This window comes from Trachemys scripta, chromosome 4, assembly GCF_013100865.1.
Source record: "Trachemys scripta elegans isolate TJP31775 chromosome 4, CAS_Tse_1.0, whole genome shotgun sequence".
Taxonomy (NCBI): domain Eukaryota; kingdom Metazoa; phylum Chordata; order Testudines; family Emydidae; genus Trachemys; species Trachemys scripta.
In genome coordinates, this window is record NC_048301.1 from 111184449 (window position 1) to 111210101 (window position 25653).

Below are 25653 nucleotides of genomic sequence, written 5' to 3' on the forward strand. Positions count from 1 at the left end.
CCTTTCCTCTAAAAACATTTTAAATTTAACTTTTAGGGTAAGAGATTGGGGCTGATGGAGTCAGAGTGTGGGGAATTTATAGATCATGATCTATTTCTGTGTAGGGTGGTTAGAAGATGATAAAAAGGAGAGTGACATAAGCTTCAGTTCAGGAGTTGGTCCCTTGCCTTCCAGGTCTTCTAAGAGCCCCATATATTTACTATGCAATATAAATAAGTTTGGTGAAAATGGGCAGCCTTCTGGATAACTCTTTAGTCATTTGAGTGTGCACTGAATGTAGAGTTCTTTGCAAGCATGTTTTTCCTAATTGGAGTATTTTTATTCAAAGTCTGACACTGTCTTCCAGACAAATATGAAACTCATGCCCTTTTTAATCAAAGAAAGACATTTAGGGTTCTTTTAGCATAACCGTATCCACTTCTATTAGGCTGCTACCCACGGGAGTCAAATACTTCAGGTCCATTGATGGTGAACTTAAATTTATAATTGTGTCTTTCATCTTGAAGAATCTGAGCAAACATTCATACACATTCCAATCACATCGCTTTCCTCCACTACTGCACTCAGGTGAAAGTGTCAGATATTTAGAATAATGTATTATGACTGTTTAAGGCAGCAAGTGAATATGAAAACCAGCTGAAATAAGAGGAATTCAGGGAGGTAGAATGTAATTATTGCAGTTAAAATTTGACCAGGAGGCTGAGGGTTACATCCCAACACTTAAAAAGGTGTCATGGTATCTTTAGTGACCACAAGTGCTCAGGTTGTTGATTCTGCTTCTATTAAAAAAGATGACACAGTCAGCAGAACACCCTTCTAATACCACACTTGGTTACAGGTCCAGTTCTGAGTCAGCCAGAAGAATATCACCTACTGAATCATCAACACCACTTCCTGCAACGCTTTAGATGTTTTGCATGCAACTGCTGTCCTGTCACAATTTGAGATTGAGGCTAGGTCTACACTGAGGGGTGGGGGGCGGGATCGATTTAAGATACGCAAATTCAGCTACGCGAATAGCGTAGTTGAATTCAACGTATCCTATTCGACTTGCCCCGCTGTGAGGACGGCGGCAAATCGGTCGCCGCGGCTCCCCCGTCGACAGCACTTACTCCTGACGAGGTGGGAGTATGCGCGTCGATTTGGGGATCAATTTATCCGTCTAGATGAGATGCGATAAATCGATCCCCGAGAGATTGATTTCTACCCGCTAATCCGGGCAGGTAGTGTAGACTAGCCCTTAGCATAATTGCAGCACACAGTGGTATGGTTGCAGGAAACCTAAAGAAGCCTTACAATAATCATAGAAGTGTAGGAACCTGGAAGGGACCTCGAGAGGTCTTCTAGTCCAGTCCCCTGCACTTAGGGCAGGACTAAATATTATCTAGACCATCCCTGACAGGTGTTTGTCTAACCTGCTCTTAAAAATCCCCAATGATGGAGATTCCACAACCTCCCTGGCAATTTATTCCAGTGCTTAACCACCCTGACAGTTAGGAAGTTTTTCCTAATGTCCAACTTAAACTTCCCTTTGCTGCAATTTAAGCCCATTGCTTCTTGTCTTATCCTCACAGGTTAACGAGAACAATTTTTTGCCCCCCTCCTTGTAACAACCATTTATGCACTTGAACACTTATCATGTCCCCTCTGTCTTCTCTTCTCCAGACTAAACAAACCCAATTTTTTCAATTTTCCCTCATACATAGTGTTTTCCAGACCTTTAATCATTTTTGTTGCTCTTCTACAGACTTTCTCCAATTTGTCCACATCTTTCCTGAAATGTGGCACCTAGAACTGGACACAATACTTCTGTTGAGGCCTAATCAGCTCAGAGAAGAGAGGAAAAATTACTTCTTGAGTCTTGCTTACAATAAACTTTATAAGTGTACTCATCAATGATTTAGCTAATGGCATAGAGGAGATATTGAACAGAACTGGATGCAGAACCAATCCCTGTGTGGTGATGGGCATTTAACCTAGTACAGAGCAAAAAATCCAAATGTGTTTGTTGGGGAGTGGGGGTTAATAGGGAACATTGTTCCCATTCCTGACACTGTTAGCAAGCTGTCACTTGTGCATGCTGCCCATTCTATTTTAATCGTCATATGAAATACTTCCTAGACTCAGCTTAGCTGTGTATTTTGGCATGTCATCTTGTGGAGTGTTTTTCTTCTTAAGTAAAGAAAAATGACAAGTTTTCCAGTAGTCTGAGCCCAAGCAAAATCTCTGGCTCAGATGAAAATGCACCTGCTGCAACTTTCCACGGACCTGTAGTGACTTTATCAACTTGAGACTTGGGTTTAATTTCTAGGGCCTGACCTTTGTATGGCTGCTCAGGCTGGAGCGCTGTGGGTCTAGTGTACTCAGCCCCCTTGGTATGAGAGCACATGCCCCTATACCAGAGGTGGGCAAACTACGGCCCGCAGGACCATCCTGCCTGGCCCCTTAGCTCCCGGCCGGGGAGGCTAGCCCCCAGCCCCTCCACCACTGTTCCCCCCTCCCCCCTGCAGCCACACCGCAGTGGGGCAGCGCTCTGGGCGGTGAGGTTGTGCGCTCCTGCAGAGTAGCACGGCAGCGTATCTGGCTCCGGCCAGGCAGTGCGGCTTCCAGGCATGCCGCTCTGAGCGGCATGGTAAGGGGGGCGGGGGGTCCTGGAGGGCAGTCGGGACAGGGAGCAGGGGGGGCGGGGCTGGATAGACGTGGGACTCCTGGGGGGGGCCTGTCAGGGGGCAGGGGTGTGGATAGGGGTTGGGGCAGTCAGGGGACAGGGAGCAGGGGTTGGGTAGGGGGTGGGGGGTCACGGGAGGGGGCAGTTAGGGGACAAGGAGCGGGAGGGTTGGATGGGTTGGTGGTTCTGAGGTGGGCAGTCGGGGGGCGGGAAGTGGGAGTGGGTGGAAAGGGGCCCTCCATACAGTTTTGCAACCCCAATGTGGCCCTCGGACCACAAAGTTTGCCCACTCCTGCCCTATATTGAGACAGGAGCAAGGCTGATGGGTTTCAGATGACCTAAGTAAAGAAATGTGGTGGTGTGGGGCTGGGAGGAAGGAAAGAGATGTGCTCAGGGTAAGTATTATGTTGAGAACTACTGGAAAAAAAGCATGGGCGTGGAAGGTTAGGGAGATTATCATACCCAAGACTGTGCACTCTACAAAACAAGGACCCCAGGCACATCTGTGGCATTGTTCAGTGTAGAGTTGCTCATAAGACAGTGTGGGTACTGAAAAGAACTCTTCCTCTGCAGTACATGTAAGATTGCAGTCAAATTCCTTACCAGGAAAGTAGGCAGGAAGAGAAATTTGAATCTGGTGCATTGTTCTGCCATGGCTGGATTGCTTGTTGTCAAGGGATATTATTTTGTCAGTTACTGTAATGGTAAAATGCTTGAACAGAGTTGTGTGCTGCTGGTTTGAAGGCGTAATACACAATTTTACTGCAATTGGTATCTCCCCCGAAAAAACACTTTATAAGGAGGGAGGTGAGACAAATACCCTGAAAGGCAAGTGTTTTGTGATAAGGGGGAGCAGCAGCACAATACTTTGTTTTTTTTAATGGAAAGAAGTGGGAATGACCTCAGTGGTTTATGGTACATTACATGCTGTGGTGCTGCAGAGGAAACTGATTACTATCCTCACTGGACACATCATTTTTAGACTCTGTAGAATGCTGCATGGTTCATCCCTCAGCCCACCTGCTGGATTAGTAATTCTGCAGTCTTGGAGAAGTAGACTATTTTAGCTGCAAATCCAGAGACCACTAACCCATTATGACATGTGCAGTGGGAGTCTAAAGAAGGACTAAGGGGGGAATACCCTAAAATGCAAAGGCAAAGAGTCAATTTCCACAATTCCTGCTTCGACCAGCCATGATCCTGATATCTCTGCCTTGAGGAAAGTGAGCACCATTCTTGGATAAGAGTCCACAATTTGATGCTTGTTGTCCTGTGGTGCTTAGGAAGTGGGAAAGAGAAATAAATCTGAGCTGAAACTACAACTTTTTGGTTTATCTACTTGAAATAGACTGACATCTTCATAGATCTTAATGTTACTGCTGACCAGTGTGATGGTAGCAGTCCAGTAAGCTATCTAAGCGTATTGTCTTTCATGTGGTGCCCTCCCACTATGATTGAATTGCTTCTAGGAAGGTGTCTCCATTCTTTCTCAGTTCTCAGACTCTCTTCTGAGATTGCCAACATGGTGGCAATGGGTTTGAGATCCTCCTTCTAGGCTATGAGACTAAGATTTCCCCAGTTCATGCGACTGAGTGGTTTGAAGGCCTGTGTAAAATAAGCTATGAGATGGCAATGATGCTAGGGTTTCTGCTTACTTTGGGCCAACACAACGGATGTGGGTGTGAACAAAAAACCTATTATATAAAAACAATAAATAAAAAATGTACCTGAACACCTTGGGATGGTGTTCCAAGAAGAAGGAGTGCTAGGCAGAGATGGGCTCCACCTAACGAAGAGAGGGAAGAGCATCTTCGCCAGCAGGCTGGCTAACCTAGTGAGGAGGGCTTTAAACTAGGTTCACCGGGGGAAGGAGACCAAAGCCCTGAGGTAAGTGGGGAAATGGGATCCTGGGAGGAAGCACAAGCAGGAGAGCGCAAGAGGGGAGGACTCCTGTCTCATGCTGAGAAAGAGGGACGATCATTGAGTTATCTTAAGTGCCTATACACAAATGCAAGAAGCCTGGGAAACAAGCAGGGAGAACTGGAAGTCCTGGCACAGTCAGGGAACTATGATGTGATTGGAATAACAGAGACTTGGTGGGACAACTCACATGACTGGAGTACTGTCATGGATGGATATAAACTGTTCAGGAAGGACAGGCAGGGCAGAAAAGGTGGGGGAGTTGCATTGTATGTAAGAGAGGAGTATGACTGCTCAGAGCTCCGGTATGATACTGCAGAAAAACCTGAGAGTCTCTGGATAAAGTTGAGAAGTGGGAGCAACAAGGGTGATGTTGTGGTTGGAGTCTGCTATAGACCACCAGACCAGGGGGATGAGGTGGACGAGGCTTTCTTCTGGCAACTAGCAGAAATTGCTAGATCACAGGCCCTGGTTCTCATGGGAGACTTTAATCACCCTGATATCTGCTGGGAGAGCAATACAGCGGTGCACAGGCAATCCAGGAAATTTTTGGAAAGTGTAGGGGACAATTTCCTGGTGCAAGTGCTGGAGGAACCAACTAGGGGCAAAGCTTTTCTTGACCTGCTGCTCACAAACAGGGAAGAACTAGTAGGGGAAGCAAAAGTGGATGGGAACCTGGGAGGCAGTGACCATGAGATGGTCGAGTTCAGGATCCTGACACAAGGAAGAAAGGAGAGCAGCAGAATACGGACGCTGGACTTCAGAAAAGCAGACTTTGACTCCCTCAGGGAACAGATGGGCAGGATCCCCTGGGAGAATAACATGAAGGGCAAAGGGGTCCAGGAGAGCTGGCTGTATTTTAAAGAATCCTTATTGAGGTTGCAGGAACAAACCATCCCGATGTGTAGAAAGAATAGTAAATATGGCAGGCGACCAGCTTGGCTAAACAGTGAAATCCTTGCTGATCTTAAATGCAAAAAAGAGGCTTATAAGAAGTGGAAGATTGGACAAATGACCAGGGAGGAGTATAAAAATATTGCTCAGGCGTGCAGGAGTGAAATCAGGAAGGCCAAATCACACTTGGAGTTGCAGTTAGCAAGAGATGTTAAGAGTAACAAGAAGGGTTTCTTCAGGTATGTTAGCAACAAGAAGAAAATCAAGGAAAGTGTGGGCCCCTTACTGAATGAGGGAGGCAACCTAGTGACAGAGGATGTGGAAAAAGCTAATGTACTCAATGATTTTTTTGCCTCTGTCTTCACGCACAAGGTCAGCTCCCAGATTGCTGCACTGGGCAGTACAGCATGGGGAGAAGGTGACCAACCCTCTGTGGAGAAAGAAGTGGTTCAGGACTATTTAGAAAAACTGGACGTGCACAAGTCCCTGGGGCCGGATGCGCTGCATCCGAGGGTGCTAAAGGAGTTGGCGGGTGAGATTGCAGAGCCATTAGCCATTATTTTTGAAAACTCATGGCGATCGGGGGAGGTCCCAGATGACTGGAAAAGGGCTAATGTAGTGCCCATCTTTAAAAAAGGGAAGAAGGAGGATCCGGGGAACTACAGGCCAGTCAGCCTCACCTCAGTCCCTGGAAAAATCATGGAGCAGGTCCTCAAGGAATCAATTATGAAACATTTAGAGGAGAGGAAAGTGATCAGGAACAGTCAGCATGGATTCACGAAGGGGAAGTCGTGCCTGACTAACCTAATTGCCTTCTATGATGAGATAACTGGCTCTGTGGATGAGGGGAAAGCAGTGGATGTGTTATTCCTTGACTTTAGCAAAGCTTTTGATATGGTCTCCCACAGTATTCTTGCCGCCAAGTTAAAGTAGTATGGGCTGGATGAATGGACTGTAAGGTGGATAGAAAGCTGGCTAAATTGTTGGGCTCAACAGGTAGTGATCAATGGCTCCATGTCTAGTTGGCAGCCAGTTTCAAGTGGAGTGCCCCAAGGGTCAGTCCTGGGGCCAGTTTTGTTTAATATCTTTATTAATGATCTGGAGGATGGTGTGGACTGCACTCTCAGCAAGTTTGCAGATGACACTAAACTAGGAGGCGTGGTAGATACACTAGAGGGTAGGGATCGGATACAGAGGGACCTAGACAAATTAGAGGATTGGGCAGAAAAAAACCTGATGAGGTTCAACAAGGACAAGTGCAGAGTCCTGCACTTAGGACGGAAGAATCCCATGCACTGCTACAGACTAGGGACCGAATGGCTAGGTAGCAGTTCTGCTGAAAAGGACCTAGGGGTCACAGTGGACGAGAAGCTGGATATGAGTCAACAGTGTGCTCTTGTTGCCAAGAAGGCTAACGGCATTTTGGGCTGTATAATTAGGGGCATTGCCAGCAGATCGAGGAACGTGATCGTTCCCCTTTATTCGACATTGGTGAGGCCTCATCTGGAATACTGTGTCCAGTTTTGGGCCCCACACTACAAGAAGGATGTGGAAAAATTGGAAAGAGTCCAGCGGAGGGCAACAAAAATGATTAGGGGTCTGGAGCACATGACTTATGAGGAGAGGCTGAGAGAACTGGGATTGTTTAGTCTCCAGAAGAGAAGAATGAGGGGGGATTTGATAGCAGCCTTCAACTACCTGAAGGGGGGTTCCAAAGAGGATGGAGCTCGGCTGTTCTCAGTGGTGGCAGATGACAGAACAAGGAGCAATGGTCTCAAGTTGCAGTGGGGGAGGTCCAGGTTGGATATCAGGAAAAACTATTTCACTAGGAGGGTGGTGAAACACTGGAATGCGTTACCTAGGGAGGTGGTGGAGTCTCCTTCCTTGGAGGTTTTTAAGGCCCGGCTTGACAAAGCCCTGGCTGGGATGATTTAGCTGGGAATTGGTCCTGCTTTGAGCAGGGGGTTGGACTAGATGACCTCTTGAGGTCCCTTCCAACTCTGATATTCTATGATTCTATGACTAACTTTCTTTACCCTTTCTTTACCCTGTCGGAGAAAGTGGTGTATGTAAAACACTGCCACTTACTCTTACAGGCAGTGTTCCATTAGTCAGCAAGGGGAAGAGTTTTAGACTCTGTTTACATTGGGCTAAAGGAACAGAAGATTCTGTGACGGGTTGGATCACAGAAACCCCCTTGGGAGCTGCCACCCGATGTGCAAAAGACTACCCCTGCTTCTGTTTTCCCTGCCAGCTCAGGACTCCAGCACCCTGTCTTGCTGAGCCAGACACTCCCGTCTGGTTCCAACACAGACTCAGGGTCTGAATAACTTGTCCCAAAGCTGCAGGTTTACCTGAAAACAGCTCACAGTAGTGTGCTTGTCTTTAGCACTCAGATGCCCAACTCCCAATGGGGTCTAAACCCAGATAAATTCGTTTTACCCTGCGTAAAGCTTATGCAGGGCAAACTCATAAATTGTTCGCCCTCTATAACACTGATAGAGAGATATGCACAGCTGTTTGCTCCCCCAGGTATTAATACATACTCTGAGTAAATTACTAAATAAAAAGTGATTTTTATTAAATACAAACAGTAGGATTTAAGTGGTTCCAAGTAGTAACAGACAGAACAAAGTAAGTCACCAAGCAAAATAAAATAAAATGCGCAAATCTATGCCTAATCAAACTGAATACAGATAATCTCACCCTCAGAGATGCTTCAGTAAGTTTTTTCTCAGACTGGACACCTTCCAGGCCTGGGCACAATTCTTTCCCCTGGTACAGCTCTTGTTGCAGCTCAGGTGATAGCTAGGGGATTCTTCATGATGGCTCCTCACTCCCTTGTTCTCTTCCACCCCTTTATATATCTTTTGCATAAGACAGGAACCCTTTGTCCCTCTGGGTTTCCACCCCCCCTCACTGGAAAAGCACCAGGTTAAAGATGGATTCCAGTTCAGGTGACATGATCACATGTCACTGCAAGACTTCATTACTCACTTGCCAGCACACACATATACAGAAAGACTCACAGGTAAATACAGCCAGCTGCAGACAATGGGAGTCATCAAGATTCCAAACCATCCTTAATAGCCCACACTTTACATAATTACAATAGGCCCTCAGAATTATGTTTTATATTTCTAGTTTTAGATACAAGAGTGGTACATTTCTACAAATAGGATGATCACACTCAGTAGATTATGAGCTTTGTAATGATACCTTACAAGAGACCTTTTGCATGAAGCATATCCCAGTTACATTATATTCACTTATATTTTTATAAAACCATATAGACTGCACAACATCACAGATTCATCTTCAGGATATATATCTAGATCTCTAGCCGTAGGTGAAGCATCACTCAGTGTGCCTATCTTTGTCATTTTACTTACCAAGTGCCTGTCTTTGTCTGTGTCTTGTAGGTACTACACAGTGACTCATCTACTGTAAAAGTTAAGGGAGAAAATTTTAGTCATCTGAGAACAATTCTTCATCCCCATCTAACCCTTCCTTACACATTTCCACCCACCCCTAGACAGCTTTATTTAAGTTGAAAACGTAAGTTGAAAACAACCCTACTGTAGGGGAGTGCACATCTGGTCCCTGCTGAATTGCTTTATCCCAAATTTATCACTGTACACAGCTGTCAGAAATGCTGAGGACATGGAAAAAACTATAATTATGTGAGAGAAATGGATCCTCTGCAGTCTCAAGCTCTCTTCTGTAGGATTGCTAACTTTCTAATCACACAAAACTGAACACTCCTGCCCCACCCCTTCTCTGAGGCCCTGCCCCCGCTCGCTCCATCCTCCCCCCCCCCTCCCTTGCTCACTCTTCCCCACCCTCACTCACTTTCACCGGGCTGGAGTAGGGGGTTGGGCTACAGCATGGGGTATGGTCTCTGGGCTGGGGGTGCAGGCTCTCGGTTGGGGCTGGGGATGAGGTGTGGGGCAGGAGTTCAGGTGCGGGATGGTGAGGGCTCCGGCTGCAGGTGTGGGCTCTGGGGTGGGCTGGTGATGAGGGGTTTGGGGTGCAAGAGGGGGCGAGGGCTCCAGTTGGGGTTGGGGATGAAGGGTTTGGGGCACGGGAGGGGACTCAGGGCTGGGGCAGGGGGTTAGGGTGCGGGGGGGGGGTGAGGGCTCCTGCTGGCAGTTGGGCCAGGGATGAGGGGTTTGGGGTACAGGAGGGGGCTGCGGGCTGGGCCAGGAGATTGGGGTGGGTGTGAGGGTGCGGCATCCCAGCGGCGCTTACCGCGGCTCTGAGGAAGTGGCTATCAGGTCCCTACAGCCTCTAGGCACTGGACGGCCAGGTGGCTGTGTGTGATGCCTTCGTGCCTGCAGGTGCCACCTCCCATAGCTCTCATTGGTCACAGTTCCTGGCCAATGGGAGCTGCGGAGCCAGCATTTGGGGCAGGGGCAGCACACACAGCCTCCCAATCCCTTGCCACCCCATTGCCTAGGAGCTGCAGGGACCTGGCGGCCACTCCCGGGAGCAGTGTGGAGCCAGGGCAGGTAGGGAGCCTGTCTTAGCCCCGGGCCCCGGCTGCACCACTGACCGGACTTTTAACGGCCTGGTCGGCAGTGCTGACAGGAGCTGACAGGATCCCTTTTGGACCGGGCATTCCAGTGTAAAACCGGATGCCCGGCGACCCTACTCTTCTATGTTCCTCGTTTTGGGTCTTCAAATATGTTTGTTCTGAAGATGCTGCTTGGAGAGACTTCTGAAAAATGAGATTTAGAAGGTAGTTTGCTTTTACTGTATGATCGTCTATAATTTTTGTAACATGTTGGTTCCAGCATGCCACTGTGATTCTGTGTTCTCTTCTCCCACATCCACTTTACTCTCCTGTGTCATTTGCCCTACGTGTCAAGTCCTGGCCATTGCCAATGCTCAGTTGATCCTGCTTCCCCGAGCTCTCCCTTAGCTCAACAGGTCTCGGAGACCTTCTCAACTTCCTCCCAAACCTCCTGTCTCCCTGGATTGAACCTTCTGTACTCAGCAGCTGGCAAAACTACCTCTAGAGACTAGACGGCACTTCCAATCCAGTTTCCTTTCTGCCTTCCCCTTTCTTGCTGCTTTTCCAGCCCAGCTCTGCTCCCACACTACTCAGCTGTCTCTTACCTCCTGGCTACCACATCTAAATCGTGTCCAAGGATATTTACTTCATATATTTTATCATATGTGACATTGACAATTTGTGTTTTAATGGTTATAAAACTTTAACTTTTTGCATCTCAATGTCTACTGTCATTAAATAATTGTGTGACCCCCTAATTTCCTGCAACAGTGGAAAATTTAAATTGATTAAAATTTTACAAAGGCTTTAAAATAAAGATAGATATCCATCTAAATTAGGCTTGGGTTAATTTGATTTTTATACTTAGTGTTTTCTATATCTTCATATGCCCCATTCAAAATGCATGCATTGCCCTCAAAAGCAAATACCCCCCCAAAACAATCTCTACTCTGCCCCTCTAGTCAGACCACCTTACAATCTTCAATTCTTTGTTCCTTTACTTACCACTTGATTGTAAAATAACATTATTCACACAGTTAAGGATTTTCATGATCATGTCTCCACTCTTCAAATATATATATATTTTGTATATATATATTTTGTGTAAGAAGTTCCAATACTATGGCTGAGGTCAGTCATCTTAATTTTTTTTTTTTTTTTTTTTAAACTGATGTCCAGGGAGAGTGAACATACCACTGCCATGTTCCTGTCTTCCCTTCATTTGTAATCATATGGCCGAATTAAAGATTCATTGCCTCACTGCTGAGAAGCAATTGAGCCCCTTGTAATCTAGTCTCCACTGAAGCCTGTTGTGGACCTTTTCAGTCAGGAAACAGAACGCTAAGTAATACTAAAACTCTTCATGCTTCCTGGCTGAACTAAGAAGTTCCTTTTTATCCTCTTGGTAAAAACAAACGTCACTTGATTGGCTGTAAAACAGAAACTACCCACAAGAGAGTCAAATCTGGAGACCTGTGAATTACAAAGAGGATAATCTAAGAAGGGGAGAGATGAGTTTTATATTGCAGAATTGAGGGGCTGCAATCACCGAAAGGTACAGAAGTTCAGTAGTTTCTGCATTGCAATGCCCAAGGGTTATTTGGAGAAAGCAGCTTCTGTAAACTCTCATTCCTTCAACCAGTTTGAGTTGTGACGATAATACTGAGCTTTACAAACTAACATTTGTGTTACACTTCTAACGTGGTGTTCTATTGGTTGGGTGTGTTTGTCACTGAATAGGTTTGAGGGGGCAAAGTTTTGTGCAAGTTTGAAATTCTGTCCTAAGGAACAGTTCAGTTAAATTCTTATTTGCACTCAGTCATTTCAGTGGTTACAAAGGTGCTTTGGGTCTCTTAATTATTTTTACTCCAAATACTGGTGGAAGTGGTGAATGTTCTGCATAGACAACGTGTAGAGCGCTGAATGTTCCCAGACTCTCATCTCCTTCCCCAGCCTTTTCTTTAGAGGGAGGAAAAGGAGAGACATGGGGGTGCTGGAGACATAGTTGCCATGACAGACAACCCAGAGAAATGTAGGACTGGAAGGGACCTTGAGAAGTCATCAAATCCAGCCTCCTGTGCTGTGGTAGATCCAAGTAAACCTAGACCAGGGGTAGGCAACCTATGGCACGTGTGCCAAAGGCAGCACGCAAGCTGATTTTCAGTGGCACTCACACTGCCTGGGTCTTGGCCACAGGTCCGGGGGGCTCTGCATTTTAATTTAATTTTAAATGAAGCTTCATAAACATTTTAAAAACCTTATTTACTTTACATACGACAATAGTTTAGTTATATATTATAGACTTATAGAAAGAGACCTTCTAAAATCATTAAAATGTATTACTGGTACGTGAAACCTTAAATTAGAGTTAATAAATGAAGACTCGGCACACCACTTCCGAAAGGTTGCCGACCCTTGACCTAGACCATCCCTGATAGGTGCTGGGTAACCTGCTCTTTAAAAACCTCCAATGATGGGGATTCCACAACTTCCCTTGAAAGTCTTCTGCAGAGCTTAACTACCTTTATTGTTAGAAAGTGTTTTCTAATATCTAACCTAAGGGCTTGTCTACACTTAAAATGCTGCACTGGTGCTGCTATAATGTTTCAGTGAAGACACTACCTATGCTGACGGGAGGGATTCTCATGTAGGTAATCCACCGCCCTGAGAGGTGGGAGCTAGGCTGATGGGAGGATTCTCCGATCAACCTACGCTGTCTACAACAGGGGTTAGGTCGGTTTAATTGCCTTGTTCAGGTGTGTGGATTTTTCACGTCCTCTGGATGTTGTAGTTAAACCAAACTAATTCCCTTGCTGCAGATTAAGCCCATTACTTCTTGCCCTATCTTCAGTGGAGATGGAGAACAGTTCATCACAGTCCTCTTTATAGCAGCCCTTAACATAATTGAAGACTGTTATCAGGTCTTCTCTCGAGACTAAACATGACCACTTTTTTTAACCCTTCCTCATAGGTCAGGTTTTCTATACCTTTTATCACTTTTGTTACTGTCGTTTGGACTTTCTCCAATGTGTCCATCCCAACTCTCCAGATAACTTCAGGTTTATTCTGAGGAAAAAAGACATGAGATACTGAGAGTCTCTATAGGATCTCACTAGTTCCCTGCAGCTCCTGTGTTATTTGGTTTCCCTGTGGAAATAAGTGAAGTTGCCTTCTCTTATCTTTACATACCACAGGGATCCTTTGGGGAAAGTGGTTTTTTTTTTTTTTTTTTTTTTAGAAGAGCAGAACTCTTTCCTTTTTATCTCTAAGTGTTGAGGTGCTCAGCTAGTCCTGATAGCTTTACCTAGCACTTTCCAGACTAAACAAGTCACATGCTAGACAGCCTTAGATTTGCCTCCCCCTGAGTAACTCGCAGACAGGTCAGGTGGCTGGGTCAGACCAATGGTCCATCTAGCCCCGTACCATGTCTCTGACAGTGGCCAGTGCCAGATGCTTCAGAGGGAGTGAAAAGAACAGGGCAATTATCCAGTGATCCACCCCCTATCATCCAGCTTCTAGCAGCACTGGGAAAACCGACAGTTTATTCCTACCTTTGTCTCTGATCTTTTAACCATTTACTGATTTGTGAGAGGACCTTCCCTCTTATCCCATGACTCCTTACTTTGCTTAAGAGCCTGTAGTGAGGGACTTTGTCAAAGGCTTTCTGAAAGTCCAAGTACACTCTATCCAGTGGATCACCCTTGTCCACGTGTTTGTTGACACCCTCAGAGAATTTTAACAGATTGGTGGATCACGATTTCCCCTTACAAAAGCCATGTTGGTTCTTTGTCAATGTATTGCGTTCATCTATGTGTCTGAAGATTGTTCTTTTCTTACAGTGGGAGTTGGGTAGGAGGTCTTTGGGGAGCAGTGACCAGCTGACAGCGATCCCAGTGATCCCTACTGTGAATAACAACCCAAGGACTCACTTGAGCTATTGTTCCTCAGAGCTTGCTGTCATAGTCCCAAACCTCATTGCTCTTTAGTCTCTTGCTTTAATTCAGTTATTGAATAATTGATGTCATGTGAGTCGATGGATGGTGTTTCTTCAAGCACATATTACCCTGTGACTGCCTTCAGGAAGGAAAAAGAAGTATCTTTTCCATTAGCAGTTTAGCTGCTTGCAATTGAATTGGGATGCTTGTTGTTTGTGCACACTGCTTATGAAAATCAGAGAACTTTCCATTGGGAAATATTTTTTAATGGTCCATTGGCAGTAAGTAGCAAGAATCTTGTCATGGAGCTTTTGGAACTGTTCTCTGCTCAAGTGGCACGGCTGCCTGCCTCCCGAGAGCTGCAGTTATAAGCAGAATTCATTGCAGTCATCCAGCCCCTAGCAGGAATTCAGGCACAGTGAGCAGCACAGATGCTTGCCGAGAGATATGGGCCATTTTCGTTCTGTATGAGGAGGAGTCTAGGGGGCTAGTGTACTGATCTTAAGTCTAAAGGCCAGAGTTCAAATCCTGTTTTAGGCCACATGTGAAGATGGATTTATTATTATTATTATTTTGTTCTGTCTAGTCTACAAGTCTGATCAGAATACATTCTTCAAAACAAGGGGTGGGGAATATCTGACCTAGCAAACCTGAGTTTCTGGTTCATATTAATTTTGAATGGCCTGTGAAGAGAGGTAGGGGCATTGGGGCTTGGGATTTGTTAGTACTGGATGACATGTTGCTGGTTACTAAAAGGGACAAGCTGATTCTATTGCATTTTGTTCTTGTGATTGGCAAAGCACTCGGACTTAGTGCATGGGTGCTTCCGACTTATTCTAAACATAAAGCAAATAAATATTTAGCCATCGTTCTTCTTTCTCTCTAAGACTCCTCAGTAGCCTCTTCCTCCCCCTTTCCTCCCCAATATCATGATTAAGCTCATACACTTGGCTTCAGTGGCCTTCCATGGTAAATTGCTCTGTTTTATTTCTATTTATGTGAGGTGGTTTTGTTTTGCTAGAGTTCTATATTTTACTCCTAGTTTCTTAGGTGTGTGAACCTCTCACAGATATAAACATCTCTAAAGTGGTAATTTAATCTGTCATCTTTGTTAATCTGTTAATGTTTTAAACACCACATCAGGGCACTTCATAGTTGTCTCCTCTCTCCCAGTGTTTAAAACTAGTACGAGCCCCATGCTACCCACTGTCCCAGGCAATAATAGCTTTCCTGGGGCACAGAGACTAGGCCTGCGCACAGTGCTTCAGAGGAGGGTTAACAGCCTCAGGCAGTAACAGTACAGATCTGTTTTTGTGTTGTGTTCTGTAATCTATTTCTACTCCCACAGACCTAGCAACAGAGATGTTTTATTAAGACAGCCAAAGGGCCGTTTGCCTTGAGGAGCTGGGAAATTTCCAGGGCTGACAGTTCTCTAGAATGTGGAAAAAGAACCATCTGCTAGCAGGGTGAGAGGGGATCCTATGATCTGTAAAGCCTGCTTCAATGTCCCTGTTGCACCTCCCCTCTCAAGGTTTTGTGAAAAGAGGGGGCACCTTCTCCTTCACCTCTCACCACCTGTGACTTCACTGTGTATTTACAAATGCACAAACTGGTACTTGCCAACAGAAATAAAGTGCTAACACAGCAGTGGCGAGATCCTTATGAAGTTTGTGGGAGGTGGGGAGATAGCAGTGTGTGATATGAATAAACCTTGCATGCGCATAATGCCAAATACACGTTTTTTAATAATTTAAAAAATAAGTGTTTGCTGCTGGCAAATGGTGCTGAATTTACTGCCTTAGGCCTTGTCTACACAAACGCTGAAAGCTGATACAAGTTACACTGGTGAAGTTACATAAACTGCATAACTCGATTCAGTGCAACTTCCATCGACTTAAAGCGGTGTCTACACCGTGCTGTGTTGGTGGGAGACGCTCTCCCATCGACATAGTTTCCGTCTCTCATTGAGGTGGATTAATTAAGTTGATGGGTGAGTGCTCACCCATCGACTTACCGTGTTTTCATCAGACTCGCTACAAGTTGTCTTTATATCCTGAACAGATACAGCACAGGTAGCTTGAGTACAAATTGCCTTAATCCCTAACCCTGTCTGCCACATTAATGTACCTGATCTCTGATATTAGGGGTGAGAGGGAGAATTCCATCTTCAGAAATTCAATCCCACTTAGGGTACCAATTTGTGATATGGGGCTGAGATGCTTACTCATTTCACAAAGGTCACCTCAGCTGCCATCAGATGGTAGTGACTTTCAGCTCCTTGGATGTTAAACCATCAACCTTCAAGCCTTTGTAGTTCCACCTATCTGAGCCATGCAGTACCTTTGCATGTTTGTTTAAAAGATATGTTCAGTTTTGTGATATCATCATATGCCTCAAAACTTCAGTATGTTCTGTTCAGCAGAATCTAAAAATTCATGTTAAGCCCTTCTCCTTCTCTGGGAAGGGTAGATGTAGTTAGTCTTCATATTTTTCAGAAACAATGAAATTACCAGATCTGCCCTAGCTGAGGATTGCTAACAGCTTTAGCTGCCATTGCTTTAAAATGCTGGCCAATACCAGGCATTAATTGTAAGGTACTATTGGCCAACGTTTTGTTAAGTTTAAAAAAAAAAAAAAAAAAATAACGTGGAGTTTGTGCATTGTGCTTAACAGAATTCTCTGCTTGGCAAATACGCCACTGACATTTTGTCAGTTAAAAAAATAAATTAGGTCAGTACTATATCTGTCCATCAGTTCCCCTGCCAGATTTTGTCCTTTTACAACCACATTTTCCTATATTTTTAGACAGTGATGTCTTTCCTTTTGCTCTCTGAAAGAGCCACACAAAAAACAAGGGAAATTGATTTATTGTATTTAATTCATTTAACTGTTTCCCCTGCATAATCCAAAAGGGCTTAATTTGCACAAAATACACCCCCAAAAATAATTTTTTTCTGATCTTTCAGTTCTAGCAATTTTAGGATTTATAGCAGGCCAAAAATTGTTGAAACAGTAGTTTTAAGTTCATGTCCCTTTTAAGAATTCTGAAGATTCTCATATGCTGATGCTATATATTTCAGAGCCGTACTAAGATTGCAGAATTTTGGAAGCTCATTTCTCAGCACAATTCAAAGCTTGGATTTAACACTTCAGGTTTCCCTTAAATTTTCTGTTACTTGATATGATTAGTTGGGGTTTAAAAAGAAGAAAGTTATCCAGAATCAGCATATTGGTAGCCAGAGTAGTAATATAAAGGCAATGGAAATCCAAGGTATTGCCAGCAAAAAATAAATAAATAAAAAAAAAAAAATTAAAATTATTATTATTGTCTTCAGTAGAGGCAGCCAAATATGAAAAATATACTTTTTGGACTAGAAAATGAGTATGATACTTTGAGTATGTGGGATCCGTTCTTGGCATACATCACTGATTATTAATCCCTTTAAGGTCTTGTTTGAAGAATGAGGATGGCTTTTAGGGGAAAAGTTCATTTAAAATATATATTTTCATAGGAATATAATTGCCAGACTGGATCCAGAGCAGTGGTCCATGTAGTCCAGTGCCCTGTTGCTGAGTGGGGGAAAACCACATGCCACAAAAGATGGTGTGTAAACCCGGCAGTAAGTACCTGTGGATTGATCTCTTTCTGACCTCTCCCACCTGTTCATGCTCTCTGTATGTGTGTATATATATCTCCTCAATATATGTTTCACTCTATATGCATCCGAAGAAGTGGGTTGTAGCCCACGAAAGCTTATGCTCTAATAAATTTGTTAGTGTCTAAGGTGCCACAAGTACTCCTGTTCTTTTTGAGGATACAGACTAACACGGCTGCTACCCTGAAACCTGTTAAGCAGAGTGGCTTAAACTCTGAAGCACAAAGTTTAATAGCCCTCCCAAAACTTTTATTGTCATTAATTATTATAACTCTAAATTCCTTGATATCCATCTAAAAATCTAATCCTTTTTTGAACCCTACTAAATTCTGGGCCTCCATAATATCCCATGACAACAAGTTTGACACTTTTTCACACTAGGTATGATTAAACTATTTCCTCTTACCAATTTTTGAATTTCCCATTGACTGTTAGCCAATTTCTTGTATTCTGAGATCAGGGAAACCGATGCTCCCAATCTACTTTGTCTGTACCACTAATTATTTTATATACTTGTATCATGTTCCCTCTTATAGGCTCCTTTCTAAAGGTAAACAGACCCACTAGTCGTAAAGGGGGCTTAAGATTCTGGTGACATTAATTTATTTTTGCTTTCTGTAGTGAAAGTCCTCTCTTGAGTATAGGAGATGGCATGTTTTGGGTACATATTAAAAAAAAATTCTGTTGGGCTCTTCTTCCCAGCTGCTGGATGTCCCCTACTTAACCACAAGAGACCAAAGTATCTGATGCCTGGTCTACACTAGCGGTGGGGAGGGGAGGATTGATCTAAGTTATGCAACTTCAGCTACGTGAATAACATAGCTGAAGTCGATGTACTTAGATCTGCTTACTGGGGTGTCTTCACTGCGGTAAGTTGACGGCTGACGCTCTCCCGTTGACTCCGCCTGTGCCTCTCGCCCTGGTGGAGTACTGGAGTCGACAGGAGAGCGCTCGGTGGTCAATTATCGCATCTAATCGACCCCCGTTGGATCGATCACTGCAGGAGTTGGGTATCTTGGGAATGCCTGTACCACCCTCTTCAGTGTGTAAATGTCCCCTTTAGTAGCCTGATCCACAGAGGATGAGAGTCTGTTACAGCGCTCAACCAAAGAGCCTGCCTCTTTAGCGCAAGCTGTGTAGATTCACACTTTTAGTTCTGGAGGGCCCAATTTTAATCACAGGTGTTAGCCAGATGATGTTTGTCACATCATTTAGTGATTCGTTCTAGTTGAGCAGCCTGTAAGTGGCCAAAGCCAGATATATCTAATTGTGTGTTCAGTTATGGAGGGGAAAAAGCAGGTGGACTGTGTAGGAAAAGGAACTACAGTGAAAGTTTCTACGTTACTAGATGCTGCTCTGTGCAGTCACATGCAATTGACATGAGTTGGGATTTGGGGGGAAGTAATATGACCCATTTGGTGTGGACTGAAGAGCGTGGAGAAATAGATCTAGTGGAGGAATGCATTCTGGGAAGTGTGTGGTGTTTTGGCAGAGACTCTGCCAATTTACTTGCCTCTCATTATTCCCCTGTGTTAGATGAGATGAAATAGTTGGGTGTGTCTGAGCTGGCAGACAAAAGGCCAGGGAGGTTATGACTTGATCCTTACAAATTTGCAATTGGCACTGAAAATGTGAAGCAGCTATGTCTAATTCACTTTGCTTGTTTGTATAACAGACACTTAAAACGCTTGGTGGATGTTCTAGTAAATCAGTCGTCAGTCTCACTTTGTATTTGTCTGACATGTTTGCATTCCTCGGGCACATGGTCTAGTACCTAATGAAGAATGGACAATATTATAGCTGGCTTAAGTTTGCAGTTAGAGAAATTTTGATTTACTTCTCATCCTGTCTTAAGCAAGAAGAATCTGACTTCTAAAGGCCATATTTATAGAGTTCCTTCCCACTCAAGTACAATATGCATTTTTCATTCCGAAAAAGGGTGTGCATGGGGAGAGGGGAATTCTTTTTGGTTTCACTGTCTTTTTTTTTTTTTTTTTTTCAGACATCAGAGGAAAAAAAATTAGTCTCTTGAGTGTTTCCCAAAAACTTGTAGTCTTCTACTTTTTCCAGTCTGACTCTTATATTTTAATGGGGTCAAGTAGAAATCATTTCCTATAAATGAGGCTACGTATCTGAAACTCTCATCAACTGACGGACAAGTTCTGGGCAAAAAACAAAACAAGGTTTTTTTGGGTATTTGTTTATTCTCTAAATATAGAGAATATATAGGTCTAAAAATAGAAGCTGCAGAAGAATTGTTGGTGTCTCAACAAGAAGCTAGCAGTTCTACTTGAAGAGACTAGTTTTTCATTTAAAGCCATCTCTTTCCCTGTGCCATACTACCACAGCTAAGATCAGCAGAGGCACTCAAGCTGGAGCCTCGATGATATAAACAAGAGGAGGCTGCTACTGGGTGTTCTCTGCATGAACCTCATCATTTTTGAATTGTATTTTTCTTCCCTCCCTCTTCCGCAATCCTCGTTTTGAGATGGCCTGAATCTGATAATCTTCAGTGCACATGGCAAAGTTCCTCTTCCTCCTCCTCCTCCTCTTCCTTTCTCCCCGCTGCAATGGAAAATTGGGAAATGTTTGAGAGGGAAGCAGATTTGAAATTTGTTTCCTGGTAGCTTATTGATTGTAGGTTCTCATCTACTGTTATGATTGCCATCTTACAGAAAAAGATAGCTCAGTGGTTTGAGCATTGGCTTGCTAAACCCAGGGTTGTGAGTTCAATCCTTGAGGGGGCCACTTGGGAATCTGGGGCAAAATCAGTACTTGGTCCTGCTAGTGAAGGCAGGGGGCTGGACTTGATGACCTTTCAAGGTCCCTTCCAGTTCTAGGAGATGGGATATCTCCATTTGTATTATTGTTGTGATTAAAATTTTCTGAAGTGCTTTCTATGCTCACTGTATGGTGAGTGTAGACCGGTATAAAAAACATAAAGGACTACTCACAAATAAATGCAACCAACTCTGAGGAGGAATGTATAAACTGTTCTAGACTCTTCGTTTATTTTGGTCATTGTATCTTGGGCTGTAGCGTGGTTGGAGAGACATGAAAGGGGGCGGTATTACAAAGAGACTTGTGAATGTTGGGGTTTTAAATGCTTTGAAGTGTGTTCACAAGTACTTGTGAATGAGATCAAAAGTGGAGTCACACCATTAATACAGCCTTTTCATACTGAAAGTGGACTTTACATCCCCTCCTAGGCAGAACCATAAATTTTCCCCTTGAGGTGGCTTGTCAATTTCATGTAGAAACTTCACACTCTGTGACAAACTGGCAGTTTTATGCCTGCAAAACCAGCTTTTTCTTCTGAATTATTTGAGATCAGAACTACAAAACTGTAAATTTTCTAGGAACTATTAAAGTTATTCCCCTTTCCAAGCCCCCTTCTATTGCTGTTCTCTGTCACCGCTGAGAGTATTTTGTTTTTTCTAATGGAAGAAATGTCTTGAGCTGCCCTGAGAAACAATTTGCTGCAGTAGCTATTTTACAAAATCCAAGTCAAGTGAAGGTACTGCATTCTACTGCTCAGGACTCCATGGTTTAATTCAATGTACTTCTTCTTTTTTTTTTTTAAATCACTTTCAAAGCCTAGTTACTGATTGGAAAATACTTTCGCGATTCTCAGCTGGAAAATTCTAAGCGGCCTTCAAAGTTGTGTGCACTGTGCATATCACAGGTTGCAATCTAACAGCTTTCATAACTTTTTTTGATGTCTTGAGAGAATATTACAGGATGGACTAACAGCTTCCTATAATGTTTGGATGACAGACAATCCCTGTGTACCATTGGGCTTTGTTGTGTTTATCTGTCAGCAAATGGCCAAGATTATTCCATCTAAAATATAGCTGGTAGCAGCTGCTTGTGCTGGGAAATCAGTTCAGTTTTTCCATTAGCACTGTTCCCTTGTTAACAGTGTGGGATAATGAATTAGAGCAACAAAGGGCTTTGGAGGGTCTTGTGTTCTCCTGTAGGAAAGCTGAGGATGATGTTGTATAGTACGTGCCTACGGTCTCCATGGGTTAACTCGCTTTGAGACCTCCAGGTGAATCCACTTGACCTCATAAATCTGTCAACCAAGTTAGAAAATGGGGTAAAACACAGGACCCCACTGAAAACGAGATGTTGTGTTTGAACTGAGCTTCTCTGCATAAGTAAATTACAGACAAATGACATCATGTGGCTGTAGGCCCATTGACTGCATTTTAGTTCACCCAGAATGTCTGGTCAGATCACAAAATTTCATCCTAATCCTAAACAAAATGCAATTCACCAAGCCAATCTCTCCATTAATATAAAGCAGTGTTGGGCATTTTTTTCTATGCAGCAGCACTGAAATCAGGACCTGACTGGCATCTCAAACCAGAAGGGAGAATAGCAAAATTTGAAAACTGAGAGGCTGAAAAATGACCACAGAATATGTTTATGAATAAAATGAAACCAAACTGAGCAAAATGAGGTCATGACTGTTTTAAATTGTTTGTTTGTGTTTGTTGCCCCTAAGATCTAAATGTACGGTCAATTGTGTGCCCCTTGCTTTGTGAAATTTCTGGCTGAGCGACTGCATCACTGTCCACTGGCTTTAACAGCTGTTTGGATACACAAACATATCTAGGTCCTGTGCATCCACAAAGAAGCAAACACTGGAAATGGAAAAGAGCTAGTGAGGCATGTAATCCATTCCCCTTGCTCATTTCAGGATTCTCCCTTTGGTATTTTTTCCATTACTTAGTCCAGTCCATGTTCTTCAATAACCTGAGCCATGCAGCTCCCTACATTTCCTTTGGGAGACTACTCCACAGTGTCTCAGATAATGCGGCTTAGGAAATGTTCATGACAACTCAGCCTTAATCCTCATTTGCTCGGTTTCAGCACCACTATTTTTACCGTCCGTTGTGCTTCCTTTCCTCTTTGGTGGGTTACACCCTTGAAATGTTGTACAAAGTGGTCATGATGCCTAGACGACATAGCTATGATGCAGAGTGCCGCAGCTTTGCTAACCTAACCTTCCAGTGTAGACGTAGCTAGGGCAACAGCAGCGTTTTTTTGGTCAACCTAGCTACCATTGCTATTTCTGCACTGCAATAAAACCTCTGTGGCTGGCCCTTGACAGCTGACTCGGGCTGCTGGGCTATAAAATTGCAGTGTGGACGTTTGGACTCAGGCTGGAGCCTGAGCTGTCGGACACCGCAAGGCGGGAAGGATCCCAGAGCTTGGGCTCCCAACCAAATGTGTGCACTGCAATTTTACAGCTCCATGAGCCTGCGTCAGCTGACACGGGCTAGCTGCGGGTGTTTAATTGCAATGTAGACAGACCTCTGGGAGGTGGAGTTACTACCGGGATAGAAAAACTCCTTCTGTTGCTGTAGTAACTTCCCCATAGCATTGGCACTACAGGGTTACATCCATTGTAACCCCATAGTACAGCCAAGCCCTGAGTGTATTTACTTGGTTGTTCACATAAACAGAATGTCGAACACTTTTTTTGTTTGCAAATAGATCCTGATTTTGTGACAAAAATATATGCGTGGTGCAAGAAACAGAAAACTGATGGACCTCTTCTTGTTTTCTTTGTAGTGAGTCTGGGAGAGGGAAGAGAGTCTGTATAGCGACAGCTTCCGAGGCTGCATTTCTCCCCTGCAGTGAACGCTTGTGTGGAGGCACACCGGAGAGAGATGACGTTGCATTGATTTGGGAGTGTGTGAGTGAGACTGAGAGTGAGCAGAGCTTGGATAGTCTGGAGGTTTCAGCTAAGGACAGAAAATTCTAAGAGTCATGAAGGTGAACATTTTGGAACTGGAAATATTTTCTACCAGATGGGGAGAGGGCAACTTAGCCTGAACTGATGTAGCACGGAGCCTAATATCCAGCTCAGGTAAGACAAACTTAAGCCAAGTTGGCATTGCATTTCTGTGCCATCTTTTTCTAAATTTTAAAATCGAGTGTGAAACTGGTGCTTCTGAAAGAACTAAACGAATTAGCTGAAGTCACTCATAGTGCATGATTCTTCTCAGATATCTGAACATCTTGGTCTTTTCCTATAAAATCCCTTGCTATTCTGGATTTGGGCCTTGCAAAGCTCTGCTAGGTGTGCCAACTGTGTTGCCTTGTGATGTGGATAAATGGGTACTAAATGAGACCACTATGCTAACTTTTACATGTAACCCTAGACAGAATTTAAACTTATCTCCAGAAACAACTAATTCCCTACACCTCTTAACTTGCATTATCAGTGACATTATTGGAACAGGTGCTTTAATGAGCCACATATAGATATTTTGTGTGTGTGTGTGTGTGTGTATAAAGGTATTTTTCATAGTCTGTGGGTGAGAGTTTCAAAAGTGCCTGAGAGAACTTAGAAGTGCAAGTGTCAAGAAAAGTCAATTGGACGTGTGCTCCTTAGCCCCGTAAGTGCTTTTTGAAATTCTTGTGCCTTTCTCGTTGCATTTGTGTGGTGATGGTGGTGGTCAGCGACATTTGTGTGAAAACAGGATCTTTTTCTTAGGAGTTCATCCTTCTAGATACTACTTCCTTCCCTAAAGTGATAACCATCCTTAAGAGAGTATTTGAAACCAGTATCTTCCTTTTTTTGCTCCCCTGTAACTTAATAATTGCCAGAATTTGGTTAAAACAGGTTTCTCAGGTGTGGCATGCTGTTGTGGTGTGGATGATTTATGGGGCTGAAGCACCCACATTCTCAATCAATATTATAGCTCCCCACCCAGTTGTGGTGGACGGGGTTGGTGGGCTGCTGGGGCATGTGACCCAAAAGTCCTTGTGCCACTGGGGATGTTGGAGTTTCAGCTCCAACCAAAACTTTAATGTCCAGATGTGGAAACATTTTAAAAGTAGGGGTTGAGACTTTCAGATTTACCTAGGAGACTTAACCACAATAAGGGCAGGTCTACACCACCCCTTAAGTCAATCTAATTTATGTTGCTCAGGGATGTGAAAAAGACCCTCCTTGAGCGATGCAAGTTACAGAGACCTAAGCGCTATCCATACCGGCACTATGTTGGCAGGAGATGCTTTTCCACCAACATAGCTTCTGCCTCTCACGGAGGTGGAGTAATTGTGCCGATAGGAGAGCGCCCTCCTGTCGGCATACAGCTTCTTCACCAGACATATTACAGAGGTGCAGTTGCACCGGTGAAGCCGCGCTGATGTCGGTCTAAACGAGAAGCACTACCCTGAGAGTTCTGTGGTTAAATCCCCTCATTGGCTTTTGAAAATCTCATCCAGGTTTTCTAATAAAAATAGAGCAGTGCTAATGGGTAGGCCCATAACAAAACTGAAGAGAAAGTGTGTCTTACAAATCTGTGTAGAGGAAATGTTTCTGATGCTTGCTATAAAGCTAGTGGTCTCAGGAGAAACAGAAGCTCGCCATGTAGTTGAATACTTCCATGTTTCTCACCGGCAGTCACAACCCGTATTTTCTGCTACTCTGTTCATAACCTTTCCCAGACTATGCAAGCAACACACCAGGTGGGGAGTACCGTTCTGGTGAGACATGGCTATATTCTTAGTTGGAGGAATTGCCATCCTGGATCAGAGCCACGGTGCACCTAGTGCACTGTCCTCTCCACCCTCTCAAATGCACTGGGAGATTGCCAAGGCTTTAATCTCATTCTGAAACACGGATAAGATCTATTCTAGGCTATACACTAGAACAGTGATACTCAGACTGCGGCTTGCGAGCTGCAAGTGGCTCTTTAATGTCTCCTGTGGCTCTTTTCAGCACATATTAAAACACTATGATTTAATTATTAACCATCAGGATGCTTTTATGTTGTTAACCAATTAAGTTGTCAACTTGCACTAAGTTATTAATTTATTTCCTGTGAGAATTTTATTGAATATATATTAAATATTTTCCATAATATTGTTTAAATATGAATAATACTATAGTAAATGAAACAATGAATTCACACTTCTGTGGCTCTTTTAGGTAATGTTGATCACTAATTTGACTCCTGAACAACTGAGGTCTGAGTATCACTGCACTATAAAAATGTCAGTGATAATGGAGTTGTAACTAGGTACCCAAACATTGGTTGC

The 25653-nt window shown here is 43.8% G+C and overlaps 1 protein-coding gene across 5 annotated transcripts in view; it reads left to right on the forward strand.

Annotated features, from left to right (window-relative positions):
- LOC117877345 overlaps positions 1 to 25653 on the forward strand; it is a 169465-nt gene that overhangs the window by 67152 nt on the left and 76660 nt on the right. For 3 of the 5 annotated variants that reach the window (XM_034770376.1, XM_034770371.1, XM_034770375.1), the window contains exon 2: positions 23173 to 23470. The gene's annotated coding sequence lies outside the window, so the exon portion shown is untranslated. Of the gene's footprint in view, positions 1 to 15329; positions 15400 to 17445; positions 17554 to 23172; positions 23471 to 25653 lie in introns of those variants that run through there. The other 2 variants (XM_034770374.1, XM_034770373.1) reach the window with 2 other exon arrangements.